The sequence below is a fragment of the Lactuca saligna genome, chromosome 4 (assembly GCF_052625555.1).
Source record: "Lactuca saligna cultivar CGN05327 chromosome 4, ASM5262555v1, whole genome shotgun sequence".
NCBI lineage: Eukaryota > Viridiplantae > Streptophyta > Magnoliopsida > Asterales > Asteraceae > Lactuca > Lactuca saligna.
Genome location: NC_136420.1, coordinates 179493994 through 179514461, shown reverse-complemented (window position 1 = coordinate 179514461; position 20468 = coordinate 179493994). Strand labels below are relative to the sequence as shown.

At 38.2% G+C, this 20468-nt stretch overlaps 1 pseudogene; it reads right to left on the bottom strand.

Annotated features, from left to right (window-relative positions):
* Window positions 1-1631: 1631 nt before the first annotated feature.
* Window positions 1632-17610, bottom strand: LOC145040360 (uncharacterized; annotated as a pseudogene).
* Between the last annotated feature and the right edge of the window lie 2858 nt (window positions 17611-20468).

Genomic DNA, 20468 nt, shown 5'->3' with positions numbered 1-20468 from the left:
ATCATGTCGTGTCGTGTCGGTTTCGTGTCGTGTCGAAACACTAAACGGGTTGAAAGTGTTTGACCCTAACCCGACCCATTTAATTAACGTGTCGTGTCGTGTCAACCTGTTTATACTTTCGGGTTAGGGCTATAGCTTGAAATATGTCATGTCATTTGAGGTTAAAAGATTGAGCATGTTGAAAGAGTATGAGTTAGGTAGACAGAAAGGAAAAGCTAATACTTTGGAAGCAGAATAGATGAAGTAATAGCAAGTTCAGATGACAAAATTAAAAGAGTGGGAGTTGGAGAGACGGATGACAAAGGTCATGAGGATGCGAGAGTGGTGAAAAAGACTGGGTAGTTTGGGAGAGAATGAAAAATTGAAATGAAGTCTTGATCTAGATGGTTAAGTTATTTCAACATTACAAAATAGTTTAATTCGAAGGCTTTCTTTTACTTATGGTTTTGATTTTGTATCACTCTAGTTTATTTAAATAATTCAAAATACTTGCATATAAATAAACGGGTCATTTTCGAGTCATATTCGAGTTGAAATTCTCAATCCTAACCTTACCCATTTAATTTTTGTGTCCTGTCGTGTCAACACATTTATTTAAACAGGTTGAAATATCTTACCCAAACTCGTTTATTTCGTGTCGGGTTTCGTTTCGTGTCAATTTTTGCCACCTCTACCTTGGTGTGGCAAGAAACCGTACTTTTATGATAAAAAAAATGATATGACGCTGATGTGGCGGGGTAGGGAGTGCGGTTTCGGTGACACCACACCCTCTATCCTTAAGCACTACATATATAATTGACAACTACAATAAAAAGAGAGCATCATACACCATTTGTTTTAGAGATGCTACCCTAAGCCTTAGAGATGCTACCCTAAGCCTTGAAGAACAACTCTACTCCAAAACATATTAAGAACAATCATTCAACACACACTACAAGAAAATTTCAATTTAGCTACGGAAAAATTTCATAGCAAAAAGTTGAAATTCCGTAGCTAAAGCTGAATAACTACGGAATTTACTACGGAAATTTTCACTTAGATTCCGTTGCTTTTTTCCTCGTAGCAAAATGTTTAGCTACAAAATTATAATTTCGTAGAGGTTTTGCTATGACAATTTCTACGCTATCTATTTCGTTGCAAATTGAGTTCCGTAACAAATTTCGTAACAATTTTTCCGTAACCAATTCCGTAGCAATGTTTCCGTAGCAAATTTCATAGCAATGTTTCCGTAACCAATTCCGTAGCAATGTTTCCGTAGTTAACTCCATAGCAATTTTTCCGTAACTAATTCCGTAGCAGTTTTTCCATATCATAATTCAGTAAATTCGATTATTCAATTCGACTAGTTGTATCAATCTATAAAAATACAAATAATATAATATTGAAAGTAACAAATTATTTTTATAGAAACTAAAAGAAATATCCAATAGATAAAAAAATACATACTTAAAAATAAAAAAAATAAAAAAGTACACATTTACACTTTGAACATCTTTCTCTTTCTGTGGATGATTTATAATTTTATTTTTATTTTTCACTTCTTTTTTAGTTGACCAACATCTTCACCTTCACTATGTGTTTGACCTTTCATAGCATTCTTCTTTCAACTTTTGAAACATACACTTTTTCACTCATTGTTCCTTCTCTTCTTCATTATTATTTTTAGATTTCACTGATCTGACACCAGATTTAAGCCCGTATTTTTTCACTAATCTGGCACCAGATTTAAGCCCAAGAGCTTTCTGAAGAAGATCTGAAAGTACTAGAAGCTCCAAGTAGTTCTGTATGAACATACCTGTTTTTTATCATATAAAAGCAGCATAAAAATTTATCAGTAAATTGCATCGAAACAATATATACTCACAAATATCCTTTTGACATGTAACATTTGACTATCATTTCATTTTGTTAAGCATCACATCCAGTAATAAGAAAATAATTATCATTGATTATAAACAAATTGAACTTTTCAAACCAGTGCACTTTTCGTATCTATAAAATTGCCGCAACAAATATTTCCTTATGATTTCACCATAACCATAGTTAGTACAAAAAAATAAACTTACAAATTATTATAAATTACATGATGTTTATTTACCTGAGAAAGTTGTTGATGTGTCTTATTTTCAGTAGCCTTAAAGCCCTTTGCATGAGATGTAAATGTCTTTTCTTGTTTGCTCTCTTGTTTCTTCTTTTGCTCATACCACATTCGAGCATTCGCATGTGCAAAAAAGTGCTCTATCAATTTCCACCTAATTTTTTTTTACTGAAATGTGCATAAAAATACCATCATATGCTTTTGACATTTTTAGAAGTCTTGAAACTGATAATGGATTCAGTTATCAATTGTTACAACACCAATCTATGTATATCCACTACGATTAATCCATTATACAGTTTACGGTAGTAAGAGATTCCTCATTAAAGCAAACAAATTCAGGCCCAAAAGGCTACTAAATAAGTAAATATTAATCTATCTAAATAATCTCATCATTCATAGACCGAAGACGTGTTCAGTGATGATTAATGAAATCACAGGATAATAACATCGCAAAATTTATTGAACTTCATAGATTTTTTTTCTCAAAATTTGAAATGAAATCCAATTTATAGAAGATAACAGAATAATATAGAAAAGGAATAGATAGTTGAATACGATCGGTATCAATGATGATCTTTTCAGAGTCCCCAACATTGCCATTTAACATCAGTGGTGCAGAATCTGTGAGAAATTAACCGAAAGAACGGGTGCAAAAAGAGGCGAACAGATGATTTAGGTTTGGGAATCTGTAGAGCAATTACTCTCCCAAATCCTAAAAAAAAAACAAGATTTATTCAACATATTATACTATAACATCGCCGAAAAAATTACATATTATAGCGTTATAATGACGACTTAATATGCAACATTTAACTCTTATTCAATGTGCATTGAATAAAAAATGATTGTTTAACAATGTTAACAAGAATCTGATGTATAAACCTAACTCAATTAACTTATTGGACTACAATTGAAGTAATAGTGTATGTGTGTGTGTGTGAGAGAGAGTGTACCATTGTAACTTGAGGTAGGTGAGAATAGAACAATTACTAGATTGGATCTGATGGATTAACTCTGCTACTGCGCTCATAGGATGCTCCTTTTCATCTGAGATTGCCTTATGTTGCTTCCAAATGTGATATATATAAGATTTGGGGAAGTATATCTAAAAGAGGGATAGGGGGAACAGGGGAAGGGGGTATCTGTATTACGTTGTATTGACGTAATGAACGTATGAGCGATGATTTGGGAAAACTGCATCATGTAAAAAATATAATGAGATGTAATTAATCTTTTCTTAAAATGTATAAATTATTATAAAATATATATAGTTTTTATTTATGTAAAGTAAATATTGTATATAGTTAAATCGTCCCGTATACTTATTATATTAACTAAAATAACTTATAAGTTTAATCAAAATTACAAGTTTGCTATCCGGGGTTATTTTTTATAATAACATTTTTAAATTACCATGATATCTTTTTTTATATATATAATATTAGTAGTTTCTTTTTAAAATTATTTTATATATTTTGCTACGGAAACATACTTAGTAGCTACTTAACTACGGAATACATCGTAGCTAAATCGCTACGGATTTTAATTCCGTAACAATTTTGCAAATTCTAAAACAAACTGTATACAAAAATAACTACGCTCAATAATTTCTTAACAACTTCTATAGTAAACTAGCTATATAATTTAATTGTGTGGCAACTTTTCGTAACAAAATAACCATGTGTTTCAATTTCATAACCACGTAATTACGGATTTGGATATCGTAGCCAATTCTTTAGCTAAATAGCTACGAATATTAATTTCATAGCATGTTGTGTAGCGAATTAGCTACAACCAAAAATTCCATAGCATACTTTGTAGTAAAATAGTTATTGATTATGAGTCCGTAACAACTATTCAAGGTTTAGCTACACAATTTAATTACGTAGCCATTTCCATATCAAATTACTTATGGCCAACCATTGTATAGTATATTCCATAGTAAAATAACTACGAAATTTGATTCTTTAACAACTTTACGTGGCTATTTATGATTTAGCTATGGAATGCACTTTCGTAACTATTTCCGTAGAAAATAGCTACGACAAGCCATTCCGTAACATATTCCGTAATAAAATAACTACGGATTTTGATTGCGTAGCAGATTTCCGTAGCAATTCAAGATTTTTCTTGTAGTGACACACATCGATTTGAAAGAAATGAAGCAAAAGTAATGTTTAACCGAGTTAGGGTTCGAGAAATTGATACAGTTAATGCAAATCGAGATAGGGTTCCAAAAATCGACATAGAGATAGAGAGACGTACCTAAATCAAAGAAGTATGCTATATTCAATTATAGGAGGAGGCAACTGAAAATCGCAAGAGAGAAGTATGGGTTTGATTCTCTGCTTCTAATTTTCATTTCCCCGCTTCTTTTGTTTGATTCCCGGTCTTCATTTTCTCACCATTTCTCTTAATTATATAGAGAATCAAAAGGATGGGAAAGAAATTCAAATTTTTATCATTTCTCTATTTTTGGACATTAACCATTAAATTTTTTTTTATTAAACTAGTGGTATGGCCAACTAGTAAGGATATCATCACAATAAAAAATTATCACATTATATGTCATGTTAATCATTGTGCTATAACACTAAATTAAGCAAACGGACCACATAGAATAACACCTTCAATATGCCAAATCAATATTTTTTTTCTTTTTTTCTTCTATTGTTTTTCCGATTTATTTATTTATTATTTATTTTTCCATTGTGTTTTTTTATTCAAGTTAGATTATTTAAAACAAAAATAAAACATGCAAATTAATTAAATCTTAAATTAACCATAACATTTAAACACTAAAAATAACATCATCAAAAAAAAAAAAAAAAAAAAAAATAGTCCTAAAAACATAAAAACAATACAAAGGTCATTCAAATATTTATTTTCAATCATTTCTTTCATCTTTTGGAGCATTTGCACTTGTCGTAGTCTCATATTTTATTCGCTAGTTTGGAGAATTGCTAAATCTTTCGTTATTTGATTTTCTTCTATTTGCTTACGAAGAAACTCTAAGTATTCACGTTGCACATCAAACTTTTGTTGTGCGATTAGATTGTGTTGGTTTAACTTTGCTTTCATTTCCGCCAACTTTTGTGCCCTTCTTTCAGCTTTATCCGCATGTCATTGAGTGTGCTACGCTTTGTAGTGCTCAATCGGTCGGCTTTTGGGGGTGGGGGTAGATGTCTTCGACGTGGTCGGGGATGTCATCCGTGTCGGCATTGAATTCAATGTTAGTTCATGCATCAGAAATGTCAAACAACCTAGAATTATGAGACCTCTTTGATTGTGCCTCCAACAATGTTTGCGCTTTAATCCATTATGGATATTTTCTGACAAACATCTATATTTTTTCAAACTCGAATGTGTGACCCATTTCGACATGATATTGTTCACTCATGAATTTGAACACATCAAAATCATTTGCACCATTTTGCTTATGTGATTCTAGTCTCATGAAAATCCCATTAAACTTGGCGCACAGGTGACTGATGGGAGTCAACTTGCTACTAAGCATATCAATATTGCAATATGGTTGTTTCTTCAAAATCGTGTGGAGTTTTCCAAGCACAACTTCCCAAAGCTCAACTCTACGCATATCATTCCCTATGGTTCGATTTTTTAAATCTCGCACCACGCCATCGGCAGCGTATACTCCTCCTGTTGTGTTGTGTCCACCATAGTGGTGGTTCTTCTACAATTTTTGGGACTGTCTTCCCTTTCATTCTCCTTTTCCGACTGCCTTCCGATTGCGTTTCGGGAACATTTTCTTGCATTGGTTTGTATGTGTGGTGGTTATGTGATTGTTTGTGGCATGGAAGCGAAAGTACTGAAAAGGTTTTGTTGAAGATTAGAGTTTTGTTGCATGTAAAGCGATGTAAGAAATTGCAATAGGGGTGAGTTGGGATTAAAAAAGTTTCCTTGAAATGGTATTTGTGGTGATTTTGTGTTGATTAGGTTCATATAACTCACGTATTATGCGAACCTCATCGAGCGAATGTGTTTATGTTTGGAGGAGGGGTGTTCGAGTTTTGCTCCATATTTGGTTGAATGAAAAAAGTGACTGATTTTTTCGTATATATTTGTTTAAATAAAAATAAGAGAAAGAGAGAAAAAAATTGGGTATATATGTGTGTATTTATATGAAAAAAGTAAATAATAAATTTTTTAAATTGCTTTTGACCCTTCCAAACAGTCATATGAACGTTACGTTCGAAAAAAGAGGCGTTGCCTCTAGTTATCATCGCAACCGTAGACCACATAACACCCATTAACGACATAGTCGGGGCGGTGTACCTGCATTACAATGTCGTTTCACGCCTTTCACGTCAACATAACGGCTAACATCGTTGTCCACACTGACACATCTTAGCTTATATTTTTCATATTTTTGTGAATGAATTATAAATATTCATATTTGATCATTGGAACTTTGGAGTTTTGTTTATTTGGTCATTTAACTCGTTTTAAGTTTTAAAATGTTAATTAACTTTTAATTTTGTACCAAAAGGTTCATGATGACAGGAAATAATAGGTTTCCTTTTTTTAGGCTATCTAAGGTCATGGAACTTCGTTTTTTTGGTTATGTGGGTTACAGAAAATTTTTTAGGTTATAATTAGCCACCAAACTTTAAAAGTTGTGTTCATTCAGATTTATATATGTATTTTTTAAGTGTTTCTTTTTATAACTTTATCTTTGTTTTATTTTTACATGCTTCTCAAGATTTGTTTTTTAACTTTTTTTTTTAACTTTGGTATTATATGTTATTTTGATAGTTTTATTTTTGTAACTTCAGTTTTACTAATTTTTCATGTTTTTTCTACAATCTATTTTTACAACTTAACTCTTTTACTTTGTTTGCTTGTGTTTTTTTTTTCAAAATCCATTTTACAACCACTTTTTTTCTTTGTTTTTATATGTTTTTTGACAAAATATTTTTAAAACTTCTTATATTTACTTCTTCAATTAGATGTAGTTGATTGAACTACGTGATTGTTAACACATATGGTAATCCTAGAATTATCAATTTCTCACACATCTATGTTGCATAATTAGCAGGTTTCTCATTTGATGATTTACCTTTCACACCCGTAACAATACCTCACATAGGTTTCTAAAAAAACATTATTACATAACATACAATATAATTGTTCCTGTTACCAAGTTGGATACTCATTGACTAAATAGAATCGAATCATGTAACACTCTGATTCTCAGGTATTGTTTTCAATAAAATGTATTGGGGTAAGCTCTACTGGACGAGTTGATTGCCCTACTTGTCGAATAGCAACGGGGTGGGATCGCGTGTTAAGTGACCTACTCGACGAGTCCATATTGGGACTCGGCGAGTACGAGCTGGCAGATGAAACACTAAATCCCAGTGTTTGTACCCGTATTTAAAGGGACCTTAGCATCCCTTGGACATCTTTACAGTTCTAAAGAGTCCTTGAGAGCCCTTCTTCGTGTGTGTGTGTGTGCCTGTGTATGTGATAGCTTCATTTTATTTACTTATTTTTATAGTTTATTTTAGTACATTTCATTCGCATTTTAGTTAACTTTCATGCATATTTTCCCTTTTGTTATTTTTATGACCATTTCGGGGTACTTTCTAGTTTCTTGAGCATTATTGCAGATTTTCTTGGAAACTAGCGGGGCGGCACTCTTGCGAGGCGATTGGGCTTGAAGGGAATTGGAGATTTCATGCTTGATGGCTGTGAAGGTGATTCATGGGGTGGACTTGTCAATTGCTTGAAGGCTTGGAAGAATTGAGCTTTAAATTTGAAAGATGCGGGGGAACATTCAAGCGTATGAAAATTATTAATCGGGCGAGTTCACGAGCTTTGGAGGATTTAGAGAGGTCAAATTGGGCTTTAAATGAAGAAAAACTTGAAGAAAATGGGCTAGGAGGTGATTGGATTCGATCTGGGCTAGTGGGATATGCTTTAGAGGCCCAAAATCTCAAAGGAGCCCATGTCAGGTACCACCCGCGCAACCCACCCGCGCAGCAGCACGCGGGTCGCGCAAGGCCCTGCAGGGGCAATTTCGGAATTCCTTCTTTTGAGCTATTTGAGGAAGGTTGGTGCCCATCTTTTGCATACACTTGCACATCCGATTTTTGGAGATTCTCTCTGAAGTTTTGGGGACTTTTGAAGGCCAAGAACCCTTGAAGAACATCATATTTTTACCTCTTGATTCTTGCTTAATGTTTGGTACAAATTTCTCTAACCTTGTTTCTTTGTGTTTAGCCATGCTTGGCTAAACTAATCTTGGTTGACTTTTGTTTAATCCTTTGAACTTTTGTTGAATGTTGAAGAATCCATGAACATGTTCTTGAATCTTTATGGAAATGTTTTGTGTTTTAACATCTTATCATTACTTGTATGTTTTAGTTCATGAGTTTAAATGTGTTTGTGGTGATTAGTTGGCTAATTTCTTGATTAAGTAAAGGATCCTCAAATTAGCAAGCAACAAATGATTTTTGTGTTGTTTTTACTTCACACAATCATAAAAACATTTCCTCCAACATGGTGGTGAAAGCATTTGACCCCTCTTGGATTTGGTGACTTTTTGGTTCTTAATGCTAGTTGACTTTCACTAATTACATGCTATTTGGAATTAGTGACTTTGACTAAGGAAATTGTTATGAGCTTCTCTAGCCATTTCAACAATTAAGAAAAGTCTAGGTAATCTCAAGCTCCTTGGATTACTATAGCCAAATTGAGGATTTAAAACAAGTATTGCACCATTGAATTCTAATGATATGTTCATCAAAAGTCAAAGTGAGAAAACTTTAAGTCAACCATCTTTCCCTTATTGATTTTACATCAAATTCTTATTTTTGTTGCAATTGTCTATTTAAATCATAGTTAATTCTAGTTAGCATCAAGTATTCAAAACACCAAAACCCCCGATTTTATTTTTATTGTTATTTTACAAGTATTTTTACAAAGAGATTTTTCATAGAGTTATCAAATTGAACCAGTCTCCGTGGATTCGATCCCTTTACCACTATACACTATTCTAGTGTGTAATATTTAGGGTTATTATTTGTGTTGGCCTCGACAACCACCAAATTTTTGGCGCCGTTGCCGGGGATTGGTTTATTTTTAATCAATTTGTTTCTCTATGCCCAGATCTCAGCGTACAGGTGACTTGATTTACAATCCAGAAATCGAAAAAGAAGCAAGGCGTTTAGCAAAGGAAAAGCGAATTGAACGTGGTCAAACTTCTAATCCTCACGGGGATCCGGAGGTCGAAACCGCTTCATTAAGCGATATAGAGCCCGATTCTAGTCCCGACCTTCGCCAAGAGATTCCCGAAACACCACCCCTACAACAAAATCCACCCATTATTGATGCATTTCAATTGGTTCAATAATGGGTGGATTTTGTTGCTACCCTAGAAATAGAGGGTTTTGGGATGAACTACCCTAGAAATAAAAAGAATGGATAGAACCATGGAACCTGTTCGACGTTAGTCAACATGGTCAGAATTGATTTCGTTGCTATCTCACAACTTTTTCATCCGATGACAATGGAACCATAAACCACAGCCAGGACAACTCCTTTAGGTGAGTAAGGAGGGATGAGCAGTCGCAGCCTCAATGGAACATGTATACAATGAAGAACATCTGTAGTAGGGAGAAAGCAACTGGATGGGCTCGGGTGGAGCTCTTCTTTAAGTGTACACTCTGATCTCACGTTTTCCGGTTTCTCTCATGTGTAACTAGGTTTAATCGCTCGGGCACCGTTGTAGGAATCAGTTCACTTAGTGTTGGCCCAAACCTCCCGTAGTATCCGACTCGACAGTCTCTCCAACATCACCAATTTGTGAGAAAGAAAAAAAATATAACTCGATCTATATACCATAAAACAAATCTATACAAATGAATATCAAACGTCGGGTGACCAAGATGTTGGGAAATTTGTTCAATAATTGAACCGGCCACCTATCTAAGATAGTTGCGACTGAAAATTTGCATGCTTCATTTTGTTTTTGTTTTTGTTTTTGTTTTTTTTTTTTTTTTTGATGAGTAAACCCTTTGACTCAAAATTTGGTTCCCAAAGGTGTGTAGGTGGAACCGAAAGGGTAATGATATAATCCGAATGGCCTAAGTGTGGAAATGACCATGTGTGGAGCATAAAGATGTAATGTAGGCTCCTTTTCAAACTTGTGGTTTTTCAAAGATAATGAAGATGTCCAAATGTGGACTAAAAGACTCTCTAAATTCTAAGAAAATCGCAAAAAGATATGGTGATGTAAAGAGACCGGATATGGATTCTACTCGGGGACAAGCACCAATGCTTCATCCTAACAGTTCAAACATGATCAAGTGTGATCCTCTCCGCGGTAGTGACCGCAAGGCTAAGAACACCCATTGCTATAGTATATCCTACAGTTGTTAGTATTGTATGCATAATTCTTCATGAAAACTACCTGTCCATGATCACTTACCCCTTTAAGCTACCAGCATCTGATCCCAAGTATGAAATCCCAAACTGCAGCTAGTGGTCCCGGTTCGATGGGTGAGATAGCAACAAGATCCTGGACCAATAATGATACAATAACTATGAACCTGTTCCATGGCATCCAAGAGAGGTGAGAATAAACAGACAACAAAAATGCATGAATGCTAATGTCTTAAGCTAAATGTTATGCAAAAAATAAAAAGTAGAAAAGAAGAAAATAAAATCTTTTTAAAATTTAATAAAATAAAAAAAATAAATGCAAATTAACTTAAACTAATATGTTATGCAACCTTACTAAAAATGCATGAAAAAGAGTAAGAAAAAAAAGGGAAATGCCCCACCCCAAGCTTAAGAACAAGCATTGTCCTCAATGCTTAAGGAAAGGGCAGAAAGGACCTAGATCGGGGGGTCGGGCGGCGGGAAATGCCCGTGGCGATGGTGGTAGTCCCACATATCCTGGAGCTGGCTGGAAGTGTGAGAGGAGGACTGCTCCAATCGATCAACATGGTTTGCCACATCTAGGATGGCTCTCGAATTCTCTTGTGTTTGGGCGTCGATACGCTGCACCGTGGAGAACATTGTGGCAAATTGGTCAAAGAACGTGGGGGGGAAATATGGTGGGACTTCATGTCCCTCCTGTTGATGCGGCTGGTCAAAATGATATGGAGGGGCCTGGAACTGATCGTGCTGAAACATCGGCTGTTGCATCGAGGGTTGGTCAAAATGGTCTTCAGCTTCGGGCATCTCGTCGTCCTCTTCGTCATCTTCTTCCTCTTGTTCCTCTGCGTCGTCACCCTCATCATCACCGAATTCTGGGAATACACCTGCTTGGGTCAATTGATCTGGAGGAAGCCAAGTGTCGGGGTCGCCTGTATCGAATGAAGAACCGATCCAACTTGGCAGGATGTAAACCGGGGCTTTGTCAGCGTCTAACCAACTGTACGTGCGGGTTCCCCGATCGAGCAACATCTCCATCCGGATGAGAGTGTCACAATCTAGCAGGAAGTTCGGTGGGGTGTCGACAGGTATGTACTCGGGATCCGGGAAGTCTAGGCCGACGGCTCGACCTATGATTGTGATAAGTCCCCCGATGAAAATTTCCCCTGAGGAACGTTGGCGTATGGAGTCACATTTGTCTAAAAAGAAGCCTGAAAAACTGAGGGAGAGTGCATGCCTCATGCTTCGGAGGAAAAATAGCTCACATCTGTTGATTTGACCGGGCTCGAGATGCCCGAAGATACTCGTCGTAAGGACTCGGTGAGCAATTCGCCAACAGGGGTGAACGATGTGCTTGGCTCGCTGTCGGCTTGGGTTGAAGGTTGGGAGATCGGAAATTTGCATCCAGAAGTTTGCATCAGGGCAACGCAGAAAATCTTGGTACTCTTGACTTTGGGGGCTGATGCGGAACGGATCGTCTATACCCATGATAGAATCAAGCTCTGCGTATGTGAGTCTATGATGTTCCTCTTTCAACTGGAATGTGAGGACTTCTGTGTCATCATCTCGTGCATAGGTGCTAAGAAATTCCATTGTGGGTTCCTCGTAAGTTCTGTCACAAAGTCGAAGAAAACCATGCCAACCGAGTTTTATGAACAAATGGTATACACCATCATGCACCCCAAGCTTTTTCATGGACTTTTTGTGGTAGAATTTTGTCGGCCGGATTGCGCGACCCCGAAGATTGGAGCGATAGGTTTTGATCTCAGCATTTGTAAGGGAAGGATCGCTTCCCTCTTCTCCTCTTTTTTTTCGTTTACCGGCTGCTTGGCGTGATGGACCGGCGGTATCTTTTTGAGGGTTAGGATCGATCGATGATCCATGGGTGCGTGTCCGAGCCGTGGTTTTTCCCATTTTCGAAACCTACAATATCAAAAACAACTTCACCAACATAATCCCTCACCTCACCACTCTCAAATCAATGCAACTATCTTTAGACCGAACACGAAAAAAATCCAAGAAATAATGACACCCAACTTTTGACAATGTAAAATGGTTTCAACAACAACACTCGGTTAATTTGGTAGTCCCAACAAAAATTCGGCAGCAATACGAGACAAAATGAGGAAATCCCAACCAAAGTTTAAACAATTTTTGAACAAATTTCCAAACAAATTAACCAATCTCAACCTTTCTCAAATCAATGTTTCCAAATAAACCGGGCAACAACTAACGATCTTAGGCAATTTCCAAAGCATAATTGAATGCAATTACTGAATTGAAACAATGCAATGTAATAAAAACCAAGGAAAGAGAATACCCGTTTTATCCCAAAATTGAACTTGAATCCGGAATCCGCTACCGTGCACCCCAAGCTTTGGTTATTCGTGGGTGCCTAAATGCAAGACTTGCTCATTGAAGGGATATTTTCAACTTGGTTTTTGTGAAAAATCCGGCGGCGGCTCGTGGTGGCTCAAAAATTATGGGAAAATTTTTTGTGAGATTTTGAGGTTTTGTTTGGTTAGATGTAAAGATCTCCGAAAAAGAAACACTTTGGTGGTGTCGGAATTGCGAGAGGTGGTGGGAGTTGGCCGGAAAATGGCCGGAAAGTCGCGAGATGGGTGGTGGTGGCGCCCCTAGATCCGGCGATGGCTCGTGGTAAACTTTAGGTGGGGTTTGTAGAGCACGGAAAATGGTGAAGAATGGTGGTGGTCTCGTCGTATTCCGACCGGTGGAACTCCGGGAAATCAAATTTTTGTGAAAAGTGGGTGTATGTGTTCTTGAGAGTTTGAGAGAGAATGAGAGGGTTTTGAGAGAATGAAATGAAGAAGAAGAGTTGCTGGAGGTTTTTGATCCATATACAAGTGTGGTCAACACCCGGTCAATGTTAGTCAACTCATTAAACCACCTGGTCAACGAAAGTCAAAGCTGGTCAACAAAATAAGGGATAGCCGTCAGATCAGCACGCGGGTTGCGCAGAGAGGGCGCGCGGGCCGCGCAGACGTTGCAGTTTGGAATTGTTATTTGTTGCATGCTGAAGACCGGCCGCGCACACCAGCCGCGCACCAGTGCGCGGGTCGCGCAGGCTCCTGCTCCCGAAATTCGATTTTTCTCTGTTTTCTTCCGTTTCTTCACTAGTTCTTGATCCCAAATGCCCCAAACACCTAGAAACTCTTGATTTCTTCAAAAATGACTTCAAAAGACGTATCAAAACATTTTCAAAACTCCTTTATTCGAACGTAGAAACACGAAAGCATAAAGCTTTTCCAAAAATGCCTCTCTTTAACGTCTTAGGCGAGACGTCCTTCTAGCTTGGTTCAACACTCCGGGACATCCAAGTGGATGACTTCAATAACACTTGCATTAAAACTTTCATAGAATGGCTTTAATCGGTGCCCGTTAACTTTGAAAATATGTCCCGTTTCTTCACTTTGGATTTCCACCGCTCCATGATCAAAAGTCTTTATTACAACAAATGGGCCAATCCACCTTGATCTTAATTTGCCCGGGAATAACTTCAACCGTGAATGATAAAGTAAGACCCTATGTCCCGGTTCAAAATTCTTCCGGGTGATGGACTTGTCGTGGAAGAGCTTCGTTTTCTCCTTATAAATCCTTGCGTTTTCATAGGATTCGTGTCTCAATTCTTCTAGCTCTTGGAGTTGAAGTTTCCTATGCCTTCCAGCCTCGTCAATGTCGAAGTTGCATTTCTTGACCGCCCAAAATGCTCGGTGCTCTAACTCGACGGGAAGATGACAAGGTTTTCCGAAAACTAATCTGAAGGGCGACATTCCAATCGGGGTCTTATAAGCGGTCCGATATGCCCATAAGGCATCGTCGAGTCTCAAACTCCAATCCTTCTTTGTCGGATTCACCGTTTTCTCTAGAATAGACTTCACTTCACGATTCGACACCTCCGCTTGACCATTCGTTTGAGGGTGATAGGCAGTGGAGACACGATGAGTCACGTGATACTTCTTTAATAGAGCTTCCATCATTTTGTTGCAAAAGTGCGTCCCTCTGTCACTAATCAAAGCCCTAGGCACACCAAATCTCGCAAAAACATTAGACTTTAAAAACTCGATAACCGTTTTGGCATCGTCCGATCTTGTGGCTTTGGCTTCAACCCATTTAGAAACATAGTCAACCGCGAGTAAAATATAAACGTTGCCAAATGACACGGGAAATGGGCCCATAAAATCAATCCCCCATACGTCAAAAATTTCACAAACAAGGATTGGATTTTGGGGCATTTGGTTCTTTTGCGAAATGTTTCCCGTTCTTTGGCACCGCTCACAACTTTTGCAAAACATATAACAATCGCGTGACATGGTTGGCCAAAATAATCCACATTCAAGGACTTTTCTCAAAGTCCGGCTAGGTCCGAAGTGTCCCCCACAAGCAAATTCATGACAAAATTGCAAAATGGATTGGTGCTCTTGTTGGGGCACACATCACCTAATGATTTGATCGGGACAATGTTTCCACAAATAAGGTTCATCCCACACATAGTATTTTGCATCACTTTTCAACTTGTCTTTTTGAGAACGCGTGAATGTGTCGGGATACCTTTTTGTGACCAAAAAGTTAACGATATCGGCATACCAAGGAATAGATTGGTTAAGGGAAAAGAGATGCTCATCCGGAAACTCGTCCCGCAATGGGAGAGGAGTTTCATTTGAAATGATTCGACTTAGATGATCGGCAACGAGGTTCTCGCATCCGCTCTTATCCCGGATTTCCAAGTCAAATTCTTGTAACAGTAGGATCCACCGGATGAGTCTCGGCTTTGCATCTTTCTTCGTCATCAAGTACTTAAGAGCTGCGTGATCCGAATACACTATGACCTTGGTACCAAGTAGGTATTGTCTAAATTTCTCCAAGGCGAACACTATGGCCAATAGCTCCTTCTCCGTGGTAGAGTAGTTGCTTTGGGCATTGTCTAGTGTCCTTGATGCATAATAGATCACATGGGAGGCCCTCCCATTCTTTTGACCCAAAACGGCGCCAATCGCATAGTTGCTTGCATCGCACATGATCTCAAAAGGGAGATCCCAATTTGGTGCTTGCATGATGGGAGCGGATGTAAGCAACTCTTTGAGCTTGTCAAAAGCTTCTTTGCACGCCTCATTGAACTCGAAATCGACCTCCTTTTGCAAGAGTTGGCACATTGGTCTTGTTATCTTTGAAAAATCCTTGATGAATCTTCGGTAGAAACCTGCATGGCCCAGAAAAGAACGAACTTCCCGAACACAAGTCGGGTAAGGTAAGCTTTGAATAACATCAATTTTTGCCTTATCTACCTCAATTCCTTTTTTAGACACAATGTGACCCAAAATGAGACCTTGACTCACCATGAAATGACATTTCTCAAAATTCAAAACCAAGTTTGTTTCAATGCATCTTTTTAAAATTTTTGTGAGATTAGTCAAACATTCTTGAAAAGAGTTGCCATGTACCGTGAAATCATCCATAAAAACCTCAATTATGTTTTCAACATAATCCGAAAAGATACTAACCATACAACGTTGGAAAGTGGCCGGGGCGTTACACAATCCAAATGGCATTCTCCGGTATGCAAAAGTACCAAATGGGCATGTAAATGTTGTCTTTTCTTGGTCCTCCGGTGCCACCGGGATTTGGTGAAAACCAGAGTACCCGTCTAGACAACAATAATGGGATTTCCCGGCCAACCTTTCTAACATTTGATCAATGAAAGGCAATGGGAAATGATCTTTTCGTGTGCTCGCATTGAGTTTGCGGTAGTCAATACATACTCTCCACCCGTTTTGCACATGGGTGGGAACCATCATACCTTTGTTGTTCTCGACCACCGTGATTCCCGTCTTCTTTGGAACGACTTGCACCGGACTCACCCACTTTCTATCCGAGATTGGATAGATCATCCCCGCATCAAGAAGCTTTAATATCTCTTTCTTCACGACTTCCATCATTGGTGGATTTAGCCTTCTTTGCGCGTCTCTACTTGGCTTGCATTCATCCTCCATTAAGATTTTGTGCATACAAGTGGAGGGGCTCAAACCCTTGATATCCGCAATCGTCCAACCCATAGCTTCTTTATGCTCCTTCAACACCTTGAGGAGTTGCTCTTCTTCAAATTCGGTTAAATGAGTTGAGATGATAACCGGAAGGGTTTCATTCTTTCCCAAGTAGGCATACTTCAAGTGTTGAGGTAAGACCTTTAACTCCAACTCGGGTGGTTGAACAAGGGATGGAGACAATTTTGTATGAGTTTGGGACAATTCAATTTGCTTGACATCTAATCTTGTGGATTTTTTCATTTCCATTTTATTTACCAACTTCTCAACTTCCGGATCCAAAGAATAGAACTTTAATTGCTCGGCTAGCTTTCCACAATCGAGTCCTTTGCTCAAGATCATCTCCAACATATCACCGTTAGATAACTCAAACAATTCTTGAGTAATTGGCTCAACAACATCGACGAAGTACAAAGATGAAACATCACTAGGATATCTCATGGCATCATAGATATTAAAACTTATTGTTTCACCATCAAACTCCATTGTCAAACTTCCCGCATACACATCGATCTTTGTCCTAGCCGTCTTCAAAAACGGTCTCCCAAGCAATATTAGAGCCGATTTGGAAGACACTTGCTCATCTAGATCAATCACATAGAAATCCTCCGGGAAGACTAATTGGTTCACTTGCACTAGGACATCTTCTAAAACACCTCTAGGAAAGACACTTGATTTATCCGCAAGAGAGATTATGACACCGGTTTCACTTAAAGGTCCGACATTTAAAGATTCATACACTGAATAGGGCATGACATTGATAGAAGCACCAAGATCAAGCATAGCACTACTAAAAGTGACATCTCCAATCTTGCAAGGAACCGTGAACATTCCGGGATCTTTGCATTTGGGTGGAAGTTTCCTTTGTAAAACCGCGGATGCGTTTTCGTTCATCAAAATTTTCTCATTTCCCTTCAACTTCCTCTTGTTGGTACAAAGGTCTTTCAAGAACTTTGCATATCTCAGGATTTTCTTGATTGCATCAAGTAGAGGGATGTTTACTTCCACCTTTCGGAAGGTGTCCAAAATCTCTTTCTCCTCCATATTCTTCTTTGAAGTTGCAAGTCGAGAGGGGAATGGTGGTTGAGTGGCTATTGGTGTTACTAGAGGAATGGACTTCTTTGGAGCTCCGGCTTGTGCATCGTTCTTGACTGTAGGTTCTTCAATGGGAATGATCTCTATTTCTTCCTCTTCTTCCCTTGGCTTCTTCTTTGACCTACTTTCTCCGGCTTGCTTGCCACTTCTCAAGGTCACCACATTGACATTTGGGTTCTTTTCGGTTTGAGAAGGGAGTTTACCACGAGATTCCAACTTGCTTATAGATGTAACTATATCTCCCATTTGTGCTTCAAGGTTGGAGATACTAGTCCTTGTATCTTTTTGGAATTGTTGGGTACTAGTGGCTAGAGATTTGACAATGTCTTCAAGAGACATTCCGGAGCTACTTGGTTGAGATTGAGGAGATTGTTGATGATGATGTGGAGGGTGCGGTTTGGATTGATAGTGTGGTTGTTGATGTTGATATTGAGGTTGTGGTGGTGGATAGGACGGTCTAACCAATGCATTGTGAGGCAATGGTCTTGGGTTGTAGCTTCCGTTGGGATTTGGTTTCCAACTTGAATTATATGCATTTTGGTACCCGGATGGTTTGTTGTGGTAGTTTTGGAATTCTCCCGTGGCATTCACATGCTCCGCATCTTCTTGAAGGATGGGACACATATCCGTAGGATGTCCCATGGTTGCACATATTCCACAAACCATCACTTGTGGAGTTTGTCCCATGGCTAGCTTTTGGACGACGGATGTTAGATCTTTTATTTGAGACTCAAGATTCGATGTTCCCACTTCATTAACTTTGTGTTGTGTGTCTCTCTTCATGTCTTGGCGAGGGCCAAAATGTTGTGAATTTGCGGCTATGGTGTTGAAAAGTTGTCTTGTTTGTTGTGGGGTTTTACTAAAGACATCTCCACCACTTGAGGCATCAACTAGTCTTCTCTCCATTGGCAACAATCCCTCATAGAAGTGTTGAATGAGGAGTTGTTCCGGAATTTGGTGTTGTGGGCAACTATAGCACAAGTTGTTGAACCTCTCCCAATAATCATGGAAAGTCTCATTTTGACCTTGGCGGATTCCACAAATCTCATTTCGAAGACTTGAGACTCTTGAGGCGGGATAAAACTTGTCAAGGAAAGCTCTTGCCATGTCGGTCCATGAGTTGATCGACCCCGGTGGAAGATAGAATAACCAATCTTTTGCTCTATCGGCCAATGAAAAGGGGAATGCCCTTAGCTTGATTTGGTCATCGGTTGACCCTTGTGGCTTCATGCTAGTGCAAATAATGTGGAACATCTTCAAATGCTTATGAGGGTCTTCATTCTCCAATCCATGGAAAGTCGGTAGGTGATGGACTAAACTTGACTTCAACTCCGAGCCTCCTTCCAAAACCGGGTAATTGATACCGGTTGGAGTTTGTGTAACATCGGTCTCCATCATTTGCCTCAAAGTTCTTTCGGGAACTTCTCCTCCGTCCGCCATTTCAATTGGTTCAATAATGGGTGGATTTTGTTGTAGGGGTGGTGTTTCGGGAATCTCTTGGCGAAGGTCGGGACTAGAATCGGGCTCTATATCGCTTAATGAAGCGGTTTCGACCTCCGGATCCCCGTGAGGATTAGAAGTTTGACCACGTTCAATTCGCTTTTCCTTTGCTAAACGCCTTGCTTCTTTTTCGATTTCTGGATTGTAAATCAAGTCACCTGTACGCTGAGATCTGGGCATAGAGAAACAAATTGATTAAAAATAAACCAATCCCCGGCAACGGCGCCAAAAATTTGGTGGTTGTCGAGGCCAACACAAATAATAACCCTAAATATTACACACTAGAATAGTGTATAGTGGTAAAGGGATTGAATCCACGGAGACTGGTTCAATTTGATAACTCTATGAAAAATCTCTTTGTAAAAATACTTGTAAAATAACAATAAAAATAAAATCGGGGGTTTTGGTGTTTTGAATACTTGATGCTAACTAGAATTAACTATGATTTAAATAGACAATTGCAACAAAAATAAGAATTTGATGTAAAATCAATAAGGGAAAGATGGTTGACTTAAAGTTTTCTCACTTTGACTTTTGATGAACATATCATTAGAATTCAATGGTGCAATACTTGTTTTAAATCCTCAATTTGGCTATAGTAATCCAAGGAGCTTGAGATTACCTAGACTTTTCTTAATTGTTGAAATGGCTAGAGAAGCTCATAACAAATTTCCTTAGTCAAAGTCACTAATTCCAAATAGCATGTAATTAGTGAAAGTCAACTAGCATTAAGAACCAAAAAGTCACCAAATCCAAGAGGGGTCAAATGGTTTCAGTATGTATTGAAGCTCGAAAAGAGGATTTTTGGAAGGAGAAGACTTGGAGTAGAAGGAGATTGGAGCAATTGCAGTGTGAAATCAACATTCATCTTAGATATCATCTTCCAGAGGTACCTAAACCATCATTTTCCTTATAGATCTTCTCTATTGGTTGAGTTTTAGGGTTTTCTTGGAATATCAAGTTGGTATGATGAGCTATGGGCTAGATCTGAAGTTGTATCTTCAGATATGGAACCTCTTGAGATTCTAGAAGCAGAAAGTTACAGTTTTGATCATGATTGAGGCCCCTCTTGAGCACGAAGCCCCATTAAGAGCTTAGATTTGGCATTTGGAGCATTTAAAGTCATGCATGCACGTAAAGTTTGCAACTTTACGTGATAAGCATACCCTAGAATCTTGGATCTGTGAGTTGGAGCCGCTGCATAGCTCAAAATAGGTCTATAGTGAAAAAAGACTAAATGGACTCGGCGAGTCACATGAAGATGACCGTCAAATCGACGAGTTGGATGAATAACTCTACGAGTCTGA